General features: G+C 42.7%; 1 long non-coding RNA gene and 1 pseudogene across 1 annotated transcript; one reads left to right on the top strand and one right to left on the bottom strand.

The window, feature by feature from the left end:
* Window positions 1-541: 541 nt before the first annotated feature.
* On the top strand, window positions 542-2,168 carry LOC102122227 (pyruvate kinase PKM pseudogene; annotated as a pseudogene).
* A 7,028-nt stretch (window positions 2,169-9,196) lies between these two features.
* LOC123567512 (uncharacterized) lies at window positions 9,197-13,224 on the bottom strand. Its single transcript, XR_010587825.2, has 2 exons — window positions 12,910-13,224; window positions 9,197-10,290 (listed from the first exon to the last, which is right to left on the bottom strand). It is a non-coding gene; the product is annotated as an uncharacterized lncRNA (long non-coding RNA).
* Between the last annotated feature and the right edge of the window lie 501 nt (window positions 13,225-13,725).

The raw sequence follows: 13,725 nt of genomic DNA, 5'->3' as shown, positions 1-13,725 counted from the left end.
AAGAAACCCGAAAGGTAGCACCCAGTGATCCTCACCTCCTGGTATTCATGCTTGTGCAACAAAAGTATTAACCTTGCCCCAGGAAGTATCTGGCCTTTACTCTCACTTTCTGGGAGGTAATCTCTAAACTGTTGGAATGTTCTTTGTTTACCTGGGGGCCTTGGGCCATGCCAGATGGTCTGTGCTAACAATGTGATATATGGTAGGGGTTCTGAACTATGCATTGTCAGCTCAACCTCAGGAGGGGGTTGGACATGAAGGCCAGCCACACAGGCAGTCAGCCATGTCTACGTGACTAATAAAAATGCTGGACACCAAGGCTTGGAGGTGCTTCCCTGGCTGGGAATATTGCATGTGTATTATCACACATTGTTACTGTGAGAAGTAAGAATTGTCTGCATAACGCCACTGGGAGAGGACAACTAGATGCTCTGCATTTAAAACTCTCCTGGGGCACAGCAGCTGCACGTCCCGGGGCTCCTGACCTCTTCGCCTTTGCAGTGTAGCCCAAGTCGGTCAGCACCGGAGGACCTCAGCAGCCATGTCGAAGCCCCATAGAGAAGCCGGGACTGCCTTCACTCAGACCCAGCAGCTACATGCCATGTAGCTGACACATTCCTGGAACACATGTGCCGCCTGGACATTCACACACCACCCATCACGGCCTGGAACACTGGCATCATCTGTACCAATAGCCCAGCTTCCCGATCGGTGGAGAAGTTGAAGGAGATGATTAAGTCTGGAATGAATGTGGCTTGTCTGAACTTCTCTCATGGAACTCATGAGTACCACGTGGAGACCATCAAGAACGTGCGCACAGTCACGGAAATTTTTGCTTCTGACCCCATCCTCTACCGGCCCGTTGCTTTGGCTCTGGATACTAAAGGACCTGAGATCCGAACGGGGCTCATCAAGGACAGCAGCACCGTGGAGGTGGGGCTGAAGATGGGAGCCACTCTCAAAATCATGCTGGATAATGCCTACATGAAAAAGTGTGATGAGAACATCCTGTGGCTGGACTACAAGAACATCTGCAAGGTGACGGAAGTGGGCAGCAAGATCTACGTGGATGATGGGCTTATTTCTCTCCAGGTAAAGCAGAAAGGTGCTGACTTCCTGGTGACAGAGGTGGAAAATGGTGGTTCCTTGGGCAGCAAGAAGGGTGTGAACCTTCCTGGGGCTGCTGTGGACCTGCCTGCTGTGTCAGAAGAAGACATCCAGGACCCGAAGTTTGGGGTCGAGCAGGATGTCAATATGGTGTTTACGTCGTTCATCCACAAGGCATCTGATGTCCATGAAGTTAGGAAGGCCCTGGGAGAGAAGGGAAAGAACATTAAGGTAATCAGCAAAATTGAGAATCATTCTGAGGTTTGATGAAATCCTAGAGGCCAGTGATGGGATCATGGTGGCTAGCGGTGATCTAGGCATTGAGATTCCTGCAGAGAAGGTCTTTCTTGCTCAGAAGATGATGATTGGGTGGTGCAGCCGAGCTGGGAAGTCTGTCATTAACAGTGATGTGGCCAATGCAGTCCTGAATGCAGCCAACTGCATCATGCTGTCTGGAGAAACAGCCAAAGGGGACTATCTGGAGGCTGGGCGCAAGCAGCACCTGATTGCCCATGAGGCAGAGGCCGCCATCTACCACTTGCAATTATTTGAGGAACTCTCCCCGCCTGACGACCATTACCAGCGACCCCACGAAAGCCACCACCGTGGGTGCCAACGAGACCTCCTTCAAGTGCTGCAATGGGGCCATAATCGTCCTCACCAAGTCTGGCAGGTCTGCTCACCAGGTGGCCAGATACCGCCCACGTGCCCCCATCATTGCTGTGACACAGAATCCCCAGACAGCTGGTCAGGCCCACCTGCACCGTGGCATCTTCCCTGTGCTGTGCCAGGACCCAGTCCAGGAGGCCGGGGCTAAGGATGTGGACCGCTGGGTGAACTTGGCCATGAATGTTGACAACGCCGGAAGCTTCTTTAAGAAGGGAGATGTGGGCCAGGCGCGGTGGCTCACGCCTGTAATTCCAGCACTTTGGGAGGCCGAGGCGTGCGGATCATGAGATCAGGAGATCGAGACCATCCTGGCTAACATGGTGAAAGTCCGTCTCTACTAAAAATACAAAAAATGAGCCGGGCGTGGCAGCGTGCGCCTGTAGTCCCAGCTACGCGGGAGGCTGAGGCAGGAGAATGGCGTGAACCCGGGAGGCGGAGCTTGCAGTGAGCCGAGATCGCGCCACCGCACTCCAGCCTGGGCAACAGAGCGAGACTCTGTCTCAAAAAAAAAAAAAAAAAAAAAAAAGGAAGGAGTGAGATGTGGCCATTGCGCTGATTGGGTGGTGCCCTGGCTCTGGCTTCACCAACACCGTGCGTGTTGTTTCTGTGTGGTGATAGACCTCAGAGCCCCTCCTCCAGCCCATTCCACCTCCTTTCTCCAAACCATCCATTAGGCCAGCAACGCTTGTAGAGCTCACCCTGGGCTGTAATGTGGCACTGGTGGGCTGGGACACCAGAGGAGAAGATAAACGCCTTGCTGAAACATGGCTGTGCTTACAGCCTGCTCTGGTGGGACAGCCCAGAGCCTGGCTGCCCATCATATGGCCCCACCCAATCAAGGGAAGAAGGAGGAATGCCCTACTGGAAGCCCCGGGAGCCAGATGGCAAGGGGGTCATAGCTTCTTTTCCTGTGTGAACTCTGTTCAATTCCTTTAGAAAACAGATGCCCAGAGGACTCCCACTGCTGGCCTGGGGTCAGGAAACAGCCAGTGAGAGTTAGGGGCCTTAGGGTATGGGGCAATTGTTCCATTTAAGCCGACTCTGGCCCTGGCCCTTACTTGCTTCCCCTAACCCCGGGCCTCCCCAATTTGCACCTGTCCCTGCCCTCCACTAAGCTGTCCTGCAGCAAACACTCCACCCTCCACCTTCCATTTTCCCCAACTACTGCAGCGCCTCCGGGCCTGTTGCTATAGAGCCTACCTGTATGTCAATAAACAACAGCTGAAGTAAAAAAAACAAAAAAAACAAAAAAAAAAACTCTTCTGGACACTGTCCCATGTGCCTCTTCAGTGAGTTATGTGAGTCCTTCTAACAGATTGTCACACATGACAGTGTCTCAGGGACCCCAGGCTTGCAGTTGAGGTCAGAAATCATGGTGGTCTTGGGGATTCCCAATATTCGCAATACCTTTATGTAGTCATGTCTCCTTTAGTATGGGCTGGAGTTAGGGACTTGCTTCTATCAAATAAAATGTGACAGAAGTGACAGGATGTCCATTTTAAGATTAGTTTATAAATAAGCTTAGTCTTCCATCGTGGGTGCTCTCTTTCGTGTTGCTTACCCTGGGAGATGACAGCATTCATGTCCTGAGGTGGCCCTGTGGAGATACCCACTCATCCTGTGACCAATAACCACATAATTGAGGTTGGAAGCGGATCTTTACCCCAGTTGAATCTTCGCATGAGACTGCAGCCCTGGCTGATAACTTGATTGTAATCTCATGAGAGACCTTGAGCCAGAGGTGCCCAGCTAAACCATGCCTTGATTCTTGACCTGGACAAACTGTAAGATAATAAATGTTTGTTGTTTTAAGCCACTATATTTGGGGTAATTTGTTAGGCACTGGGCTACAATATAAGGTGATCTGGTAGACCTATGTATTGGGTATCCACAAATGTTTTTGTCTGGAGGTCTTTTTTTCTAGAGTGATTCAATTTATTCAGAAAAGAACTTTCCAGTCTCCCAGGCAGCATATACCTGGCTGCATGAGTTCAGGGTCCAGAGCTGGAGAAAAGAACCAAACTTTGACACATTCTCTTCTTTTTAGCCCCTGTACAAACTCCCGTCATCTGGTGCACCTGATGTGCCTAAGTCTGGAGCCCTTCCTGGATCATTTATCTGGAGAGGTTTTTGCCTGGTTATGCCCAGCTGGAAAAGGGACCTGATGAGTCTAACGGCTTTGTTTATACACTTTCAACAATTTTCCTTGTTTTAAACCTAGATCCTTGTTCTTACCTTTTAAAGTAACTAGTGCTACTCACAAGAATAACTCCAGAGGATATGGATCTACCATGAAAGAGAAAGCTATAAAACTTTTAGGAGATAATAAAAAACAATACCTTTATGACCTCAGGATGGAGAAAGATTTCTTAATCTAGTTTCAAAAAGCATTAGTTATAAAGAAAAACATGATAAATTGGTTTACATTATTTAATGTAAATAAGAACTTTTGTTTATCTGAAAACATCATTAAAAGAGTACAGCCCAGGCGTGGTGGCTCACGCCTGTAATCCCAGCACTTTGGGAGGCCAAGGCAGGTGGATCACTTGAGGTCAGGAGTTTGAGACCAGCCTGGCCAACATGGCGAAACCCTGTCTCTACTAAAAATACAAAAAGTAGCCAGGCATGGTGATGTGTGCCTGTAGTCCTAGCTATTCAGGAGGCTAAGGCACGAGAATCACTTGAACCTGGGAGGCAGAGGGTTCAGGTACTGAGATCATGCTAGTGCACTCCAGCCTGGGCAACATAGCAAGACTTTGCCTCAAAATAAAATAAAATAAAATATCCCTGAAAGTATAGTCTTGTAAATTGTTGTTATATTCAAACAACAGAATACTATCCTTCCAAGAAAAGGAACTAAAGATAGATGCAATATAGTGAATGACTCTTGAAACACATTTTTAAATAAAATAAATAACATATAAAAGAATAAATACAGTATGATTATATTATATAAAGTCCAAAAATAGGCAAAACTAGAAATGCATACATAGATTGTAAAACTATAAACAAAAAAAGCATGTAATTACTATAAAAGTCAGGATAGTAGCTATCTATATAGGGGAAGAGATTATGATCAGGAAGGAATGCTAGTAATGTTGTATTTCCTGACTTGGGTAGTGCTTAATACATATGTGCTTTATAATTATTGGTTATTCTGTAATTCATATTTTATGTATTTTCTGTATGTCTGTTGTAGTTAATAATTAAGAAGTTTAATTTTGCTTTTCATTGCTGTTGTTTCTGTCATTCTTCTGCTATTTAAATGCTGTTTTATTTTTCTCATGGTTATTTTTATAATGACACCTTTATATATTATCTTTCCTCTTAAGCAATATTTATTGCTTCCCTGCCATGCACAACATGAGTTGTATCCTCTTCCTCCTGTCTAACCTCCTTCTCTTTCTCCATTCAATTTTAGTAAATAACATTACCTGACTCAGGGCTTACCTTTGTACATTTATCCTTTTGCTTGACTTGCCACCCTTAAAGATACCTTTAAATTCTGAGCAATTACAGATGAAGCTTTCAAGACTTATGCTACTTCCAAATTATCTCTCCTTTCTTCCATTTATTTTTGGCAGTTCAAGTTTTCCTACATTGTCATAGTATGTAACATTCTGTCATCCTCATTCTCACCTTTACCTTTCTTATTCCTAGCCTTATTTTTGTTTTAAATCTGGAGTTAAAAACATTTGATTCTTACTCTCAGTCCTGTAGCTAAAGTTTGCTCATTTTCTCTTGGCTGGCTGTAGTTTGCTGGTAGTTTCCTCAAGAGTGTTGTTTATATAGTCAATATTCTGTGGGTTCTTGCTAGCTTAAAAGTATTTGTCAGCCAGGCGCAGTGCTTCATGCCTGTAATCCCAGCACTTTGGGAGGCTGAGGCAGGTGGATCACGAGGTCAGGAGTTCAAGACCAGCCTGGCCAATATGGTGAAACCCCATCTCTACTAAAACTACAAAAAATTAGCCGGGTGTGGTGGCAGGCGCCTGTAATCCCAACTATTCGGGAGGCTGAGGCAGAGAATTGCTTGAACCCGGGACACAGAGGTTGCAGTGAGCCAAGATCATGCCGCTGCACTCCAACCTGGGCGACAGAGTGAGACTCCGTCTCAAATAAATAAATAAATAAATAAATAAATAAATAAATATTTTAAAAATGTGTTTGTCTGTAACCTTTATGTTTGAAGGACAGTTTGTCTGAATAAAAACTCTTCGCATCAGTTTCTTTCCTTGAGTACAGTGAGGGTATTACTCTTCTGTGTTCTGACATTCAATTTCTCTGCTGGGAAACTTACGTCAATCTGAATTTCTTTCTATTTTAAAGGACTCATCTTAGGCCGGGCGCAGTGGCTCACGCCTGTAATCCCAGCACTTTGGGAGGCCAAGGCGGGCAGATCACTTGAGGTCAGGAGTTCGAGAACAACCTGGCCAACATGGTGAAACACTGTCTCTACCAAAAATATTGAAAATTAGCCACGTTTGGTGGTGCACACCTGTAATCCCAGGGAGGCAGAGGGGCACACCTGTAATACTCAGGAGGCTGAGGCAGGAGAATCCCTTGAACCCAGGAGGGGGAAGTTGTAGTGAGCTGAGATTGTGCCACTGCACTCCGGCCTAGGCAACAGAGCGAGACTCCGTCTCAAAAATAAATAAATAAATAAAAGACCCATCTTTCTACCTGGCTCACCAAATAATTATTCCTTGAAATTTGTATAAATTTACTTTTTACTTGAATTTATTTACTAACTATTGGTTCTAATAGTTCTGATGACTATTCTGTTTCCTTTGCCCTACATGGCCACTGAAATGACTGGAGAAGGACTTTGTCGAGAACAAAGACAGAGGCCAAGGACTTTCACATTGACCTTTTAAGAGAGATTGTCACCCTGGTTCCAAATAATCCTGCCCCTGTTAACTCTATTTTATAGACCTTTGTTAGGCAGCAACATGAAAGAAAAAAACAGCCCAGGCGTGATGGCTCATGCCTGTAATCCCAGCACTTTGGGAGGTCGAGGCAGGCAGATCACCTGGTCAGGAGTTCAAGACCAGTCTGGCCAACATGGAGAAACCTGTCTCTACTGAAAAGACAAAAATTAGCTGGGCATGGTGGCAAGCGCCTGTAATCCCAGCTACTGGGGAAACTGAGGTGGGAGGATCCCTTGACCCTGGGAGGCAGAGGTGGCAGTGAGCAGAGATTGCACCACTACACTCCAGCCTGGGCAACAGAGTGAGACTCCATCTCCAAAAAAAAAAAACAAACTGTGTTTAAAGTCTTTTTCTTGGCACTAGTGTCTCTACTTATATTTTATCCCAAACATCTTTCTTTTGCAATCCAATTTCTTTATTATAAGTGTTTGGATAAACAGCATCTTATTACTAATACATATATTATTTATTATTATATAATTATATAGTTCAACGTTTGAAAAGCTCTTCATGAATTTAGAAAATGTAATCTACCACCATGATAAAAGAATCATCATAGTCCCTTAAAACTGTATGTAGATTTGTATATATATACATATATATATAATTTTTTTTCTTGAGATGGAGTCTCACTCTGTGGCCTAGGCTGGAGTGCAGTGGCACAATCTCCGCTCACTGCAACCACACCCGGCCTAGATTTATATTTTTATAATGTTGTCTAGGTTCTGAAAAATCAGCTTGTAAAAGCCACAGCATGTATAGATTACAGTATATTTAAGTTACAATTTCATTTCACATTAGATGTAGATATTCTTTATAAGTAGTCTCAATATCTTTATAAGTAGTTTCCAGACTTTTGCTCAAAGTAACTTCCGGAGGTTTTTATCCCTTCATAAAACATCCAACCTCGCATGGATTAAATACATGCTCTGCCTGCAATCCCAATTGTATTATTTGGGGCAACTACACCATCAGTGACAGTGTAATTGTCACTAGAATAGAAAAAAAATTACATTTTCTTCTGAATAACTTGATGGAAAGGGTCCAGGAAGATTCCCCTGGGTGCAATACTGTTTTTCCAAAATGTAAGTAGGCTACCAAATAATGGGAATCCTCCAGAACCTTTGTTCAGCCAACACTAATAACACCTTTTTATTTGTAGTAACACATTTTTAACTGCCCAAGTTTGTTAGTGAATTGCTCTTGCCAAAGTAATCAGCAGGAATTTTCTGCTTAGAGCAGCACTGTCCAATCGAATATAATATGCACTACATCTATAATTTAAAAATTTTCTAGTTGCCACATATAAAAAGTTTTTAAAGAGGTGAGATCACGCCGGGTGCAGTGGCTCACGCCTGTAATCCTAGCACTTTGGGAGGCCAAGGCAGGCAAATCACTTGAGGTCAGGAGTTCGAGACCAGCCTGGCCAAAATGACGAAACCCCATCTCTACTAAAATACAAAAATTAGCCAGGTGTGGTGGGCACCTGTAATCCCAGTTACTTGGAAGGCTGAGGCACAAGAATCGCTTAAACCCGGGAGGCAGATGCTACAGTGAGCTGAGATCACGCCACTGGACTCCAGCCTGGGTGAGAGAGTGAGACTCCATCACAATGGAAAAAAAAAAAAAAAAGGTGAGATCAGTTAATTAATTGTAATTATGTATTTTGTTCAATTGGGTATATTCAGTTCAATATACCCAAAATATCATTCTGATATGTAATTAATATAAACATGTATTAATGAGGTATTTTACATTCCTTTTTTGTACTAAGCCTTCAAAATCCAATGTGTATTACAGTTGCACCACATCTCAATTCATACTAGCCATATTTCAAATATTCAATAGCCACATAGGATTAGTGGCCACCAGGATGGACAGTAGAGACTTAATTAGCTTCTGCATTACATTAACCCACAATGTAGACACCACTCCTAAAAGGTCTGGATTGTCTCCCAGAGTGAGAAGCTGAAAATACCTTGACTTCTCAAACTCAATTTGCCTTGGAATAGAGTACAGAGAGTACAGTATGCTTTCCCATTAAAGGGTTTAGCATTCAAAAAATTCTTTTTTTTTTTTTTTTTTTTGCGGGGGTGGTGGGGACAGTCTCACTCTGTCGCCTAGGCTGGAATGCAGTGGCGCGATCTCAGCTCACTGCAATCTCCACCTCCTGGGTTCAAGTGATTCTCCTGCCTCAGCCTCCTGAGTAGCTGGGATTACAGGTGACCACCACCATACATGGCTAATTTTTTTGTATTTTAAGTAGAGATGAGGTTTCACCATGTTGGCCAGGCTAGTTTCAAACTCCTGACCTCAAGTGATCCACCCACCTGGGCCTCCCAAAGTGCTGGGATTACAGACATGAGCCACCACACCTGGCCCAGAAAATTTCTTTCCTTTTCCCTTCCTTCCTTCCTTCCTTCCTTCCTTCCTTCCTTCCTTCCTTCCTTCCTTCCTTCCTTCCTTCCTTCCTTCCTTCACTCCTTCCTTCCTTCCTTCACTCCTTCCTTCCTTCCTTCCTTCCTTCCTTCCTTCCTTCCTTCCTTCCTTCTCTCTCTCTCTCTCTCTCTCTCTCTTTCTTTCTTTCTCTCTCTCTCTCCAACTCTTTCTTTCTTGAGACAGGGTCTCACTATGTTGCCCAGGCTGGTCATGAACTCCTGGGCTCAAGTGATTCTTCCAACTTGGCCTCCCAAAGTGCTGGGATTACAGGCATGAGCCACCATGCCTGACCCAAAAATTTTTTCTTAAATAGACTTTATTTTTTAGAGCAGTTTTAGGTCCACTGAGGAATTGAGTGGAAAGTACAGAGAGTTTCCATATGCCCCTTACCCCTAAATATGAACAGCATCCCCCTCTATCACCGTGCCACACCAGAGTGGTGTATTTGTGGATCAATGAACCTACACTGACTCCTCATTATCACTTAAAGTCCAAAGTTTACATTAGAGTTCACTTTGCTGTTGTACATTTTATGGGTTTTTACAAATGTATAAGGACATGTGTCCACCATGATAGTGTTGTACAGAATTGTTTCACTGCTCTAAAAATCCTCTGTTCTATACCTATTCATCTCTTCCTCCTTCCAAACCCTGGAAATTGCTAAATTTTTACTGTCTTCATAGTTCCTCCTTTTCCAGAAGGTCATATAGTTGGAATCATATGGTACAATACGTATATAGCCTTTACAGGTTTGTTTTTTTTTTTCACTTAGTAATAGATATTTAGGTTCCCTCCATGTCTTTTTACAACATAACTCATTTCTCTTTAGCATGGAATAATGTTCCATTTCTTGGATATATCAGAGTTAATGTATCCATTCATCTGTTGAAGGACAGCTTGGTTGCTTTAAAGTTCTATCAATCATAATTCAAGCTGCTCCAAATATATGTATGCAGGTTTCTGTGAGGACATAAGTTTTTCAACTTATTTAGGTAAATACGAAGGAGTACAATTGCTGGATGTAAGAGTAGGTTTAGTTTTGTAAGAAACTGTCTTCCACAATGGCTGTACCATTTTGCATTCCTTCCATCAATCAATGAGAATTTCTTTTGCTCCACATCCTCACCAGCATTTGAGCTTCTAGATCCTAAATAGAAAAAGATGAGAGTTTATAAAAGTTTTGAGTGAAAAAAATACCCTATAAAACCTATTACTTGATTAAAATGTCTCCAGGCAAAGATCACATTAAGGAGGTGGTTTCACACCTATTATTAAAACTCCTTAGTGCTTTAACGTGCCTCAGGGCAAATTCAGATCAAAGGGGTAATGCCAGGAAAACCTGTCATTTGAATGAAGCCTTCAGAGCAGAGATCAGATTAAAGGTGAGACCTTTCTATCTCTTCTTCTGATAAAGGTACCCTCCATTAAACTGAAAAGCCTACCAAAATCCTTCCCCAATATTCATTTTGAAAAAATAAAAAACCGACAGAAGATTTGTAATGTACAATAAATATCCATACACCCTTGACTTAGATCCTTGAATTGTTCACATTTTGACACGTTTTCTTTCTCTCTCTGTCAACCCATGCGCATGCATAAACACACACACACACACACACACACACACATTTTTGCTCAAGTATTTAGAAGTTAGCTGTAGGCAATATGGTGCTTCACCTAAAAAACTTTAGCACACTTCCAATAATAAGGATGTTACCTTATATAAACAGTATGTAGTAAAGAATTTGGCTTTGCCCAAGTAGAAGTTCTGGCCTTTGCCCTAGGCTTCATGGATGTAATCTCTGGGTACTTGGAATGTTATGCCTGACGGGAGTCTTTGTCAGGGTGCCTGGTGTCAGACTGGATAGTCTAACAATGTGATTTAGGGCAGGGGCTGGCCACACCAGAAAGACTCACATGTTATTTAGAGTGAAGGTGCTTGGGATTTTAGTTTAGTTTTTTTTTCTCTTATATTTTTATTTTTTCTCTAGGTCATGTTCTCATTGGAAGGGTGGGGGCTCTGGTTCACGTGGTATCAGTTGACCTGGAGTTTGAGATCAACCACAGGGACAGTTAGTCAATCATGCCTATATAATGAAGTCCCAATAAAACTCTCAACACTTAGGCCTGGGTGAGCTTCCCTGGTTAGGAATACTTGGTGCATATTGTATACATCAACACTGGAAGATAGTTTCAGCAAGAAAAAAAAAAAAAAGACATGCATAGATAGATAGGAAGATAGATAAATAAGAGGTAGACGATAGATAATATATATAAATATATATATAGAGAGAAAGAGACGTCGCAAACATAGCACAATACTAGCAATGGGATGAATCTCGGTGAAAATTCTGTGGGTGTTCATTATCTTATCCTTTCGTGGAGTAATGTGTTCTGACTCTATGAAGACAGGACAAGGGAAGCTCCACATTTGGTCCATCCCTGACTTGGCCCTATGTGCTTCTTCCCTTAGCTAAATTTAATCTGTACGTTTTTCCTGTAGAAACTATTACCATGAGTGGTTTTCAGTGAGTTCTGTCAGTCCTTCTAGAGGATTATCAACCTGAGGATGGTTTTGGGAACTCCCAGACTTGCAGTTGATTGTCAGAAGTGAGAGTGGTCTTTTATACATACGATTCTCTCTGACTTCCTAGTTGGCTAGGAATTGAGGCAAACACATTATAATTTCACATTCTGATAATTTAACAGTGATATAATACTCTACATAATACATATTATTATTAATTAATTAATTTATTTATTTATTTTGAGAGACAAGATCTTGCTGCTTTGCCTAGGCTGGTCTCAAACTCCTGGCCTCCCACCTAGACCTCCCAAAGTGCTGGGATTACAGGGATGAGACACTGTACCTGGCCACCTAATACATATTCTTTATTCAACTTTTACTAGAAAACCCTGTGCATGTAGACGGGGCCTGTCAACTCTGCCCTTCACCGTAGGGTAATCTAGCTGGTTCATTTCAATGATGTCTTTAGATCTTTAGATCTTTTCTCTTGGCCAGACCAGATTTTGCCAGCAAAGACTCTTATAATCTCCTTCCAGAAGGAGGCTGCTAGCAGAGTGGGGAAAGAGGGCTGAGGGATTCTTCCTAAGTATATGAGCTCTCACTTAATCTTTCTTCTTTCAATATTGAATCCTTGCCCTTGACAGTACTAGGTGTTCCCACTCAAGCAATTCTCTCTTTTCCCCCTTTTTGGAAAATACACTTTCTGCCTTCTGTCTGCCCAGCCAGCTTGGATTGAAGATGGGGATTTGAGCCTTTCACTGCTTCTTTAAAGTTAAGGTAGAACAAGGTCTAACTCCTTCTTAAAGTTAAATTCAAGGAGCCATAAAGACATCTGGGGGACACTGAGACTATACATTGAAAAAATGTTATTATATCAGTGTTTATTTTATTTATTTATTTATTTATTTTGAGACAGAGTCTCAGTGTGTCACCCAGGCCGGAATGCAGTGGCACAATCTTGGCTCACTGCAGCCTCCACCTTTGCTACTTGGGAGGTTGAGGCAGGAGAATTGCTTGAATTATCCTGCCTCAACCTCCAGAGTAGCTGGGACTACAGAAGCACGCAAATTTTTGTATTTTTAGTAGAGACAGGGCTTTGCCATGTTGGCCAGGTTGGTCTCAAACTCCTGACCTCAAGTGATCAGCCTACGTCAGCCTCCCAAAGTGCTAGGATTACAGGCATGAGCCACCGCACCTGGCCCAGTTTCACTTTTTACCTCACATTCACCCCCAACTCACCGAGGTCACTGGTGCTACCAAATCCTGGGTCCAGAAGGTTGTGTGGATAAACAAAACTGCTTTTTTTTTTTTTTTTTTTTTTTTTACATATGAAGTCTTCTTTATTATTATTATACTTTAAGTTCTAGGGTACATGTGCACAACATGCAACAAAACTGCTTTTTAACTTTCATATTTTGCTTTCTCACTGTTGGTTTAGGGTTTAACTTCTTTGCATCTGTTAAATCAGTTACCCCTCTTCCATTTGCATTCCATTGTCTCCAATTTCTTGCTGTTGTCTCATTTCTCATTCTCTTTGTCTTTGTGGATTTATGCCTTGAAACAAAACAAAAAACAAAAAACTTTTACTAAATGTTGTAGTGTGATTTGGGGAGGGAGTAGAAATAAATGTAAACATTCACTTCACTTTCTTTAGCTTGAAGCTTTCCACTATTTTTTTTTTTTTTTTTTTTTTTTGGAGACAGAGTCTCGCTTTGTCACCCAGGCTGGAGTGCGATGGTACAATCTAAGCTCACAGCAACTTCCACCTCCTAGGTTCAAGTGATTCTCCTGCCTCAGCCTCCTGAGTAGCTGGGACTACGGGTGAGCATCAGCATGCCTGACTAATTTTTGTATTTTTAGTAGAGACGGGGTTTCACCATGTTAGTCAGGCTGTTTTTGAACTCCTGAGCTCAAGTGATTGCACTGCCTTGGCCTCCCAAAGTGCTGGGATTACAGGCATAAGCCACCACATCCGGCCTCTACTATCTATCTATCTATCTATCTATCTATCTATCTATCTATCTATCTATCTATCTATCTATCTATCTATCTATC

Source organism: Macaca fascicularis, chromosome 1 (genome assembly GCF_037993035.2).
Source record: "Macaca fascicularis isolate 582-1 chromosome 1, T2T-MFA8v1.1".
Classification (NCBI taxonomy): domain Eukaryota; kingdom Metazoa; phylum Chordata; class Mammalia; order Primates; family Cercopithecidae; genus Macaca; species Macaca fascicularis.
The sequence above is the reverse complement of the archived record's forward strand: the minus strand, read 5'-3'. Positions and strand labels throughout refer to the sequence as shown.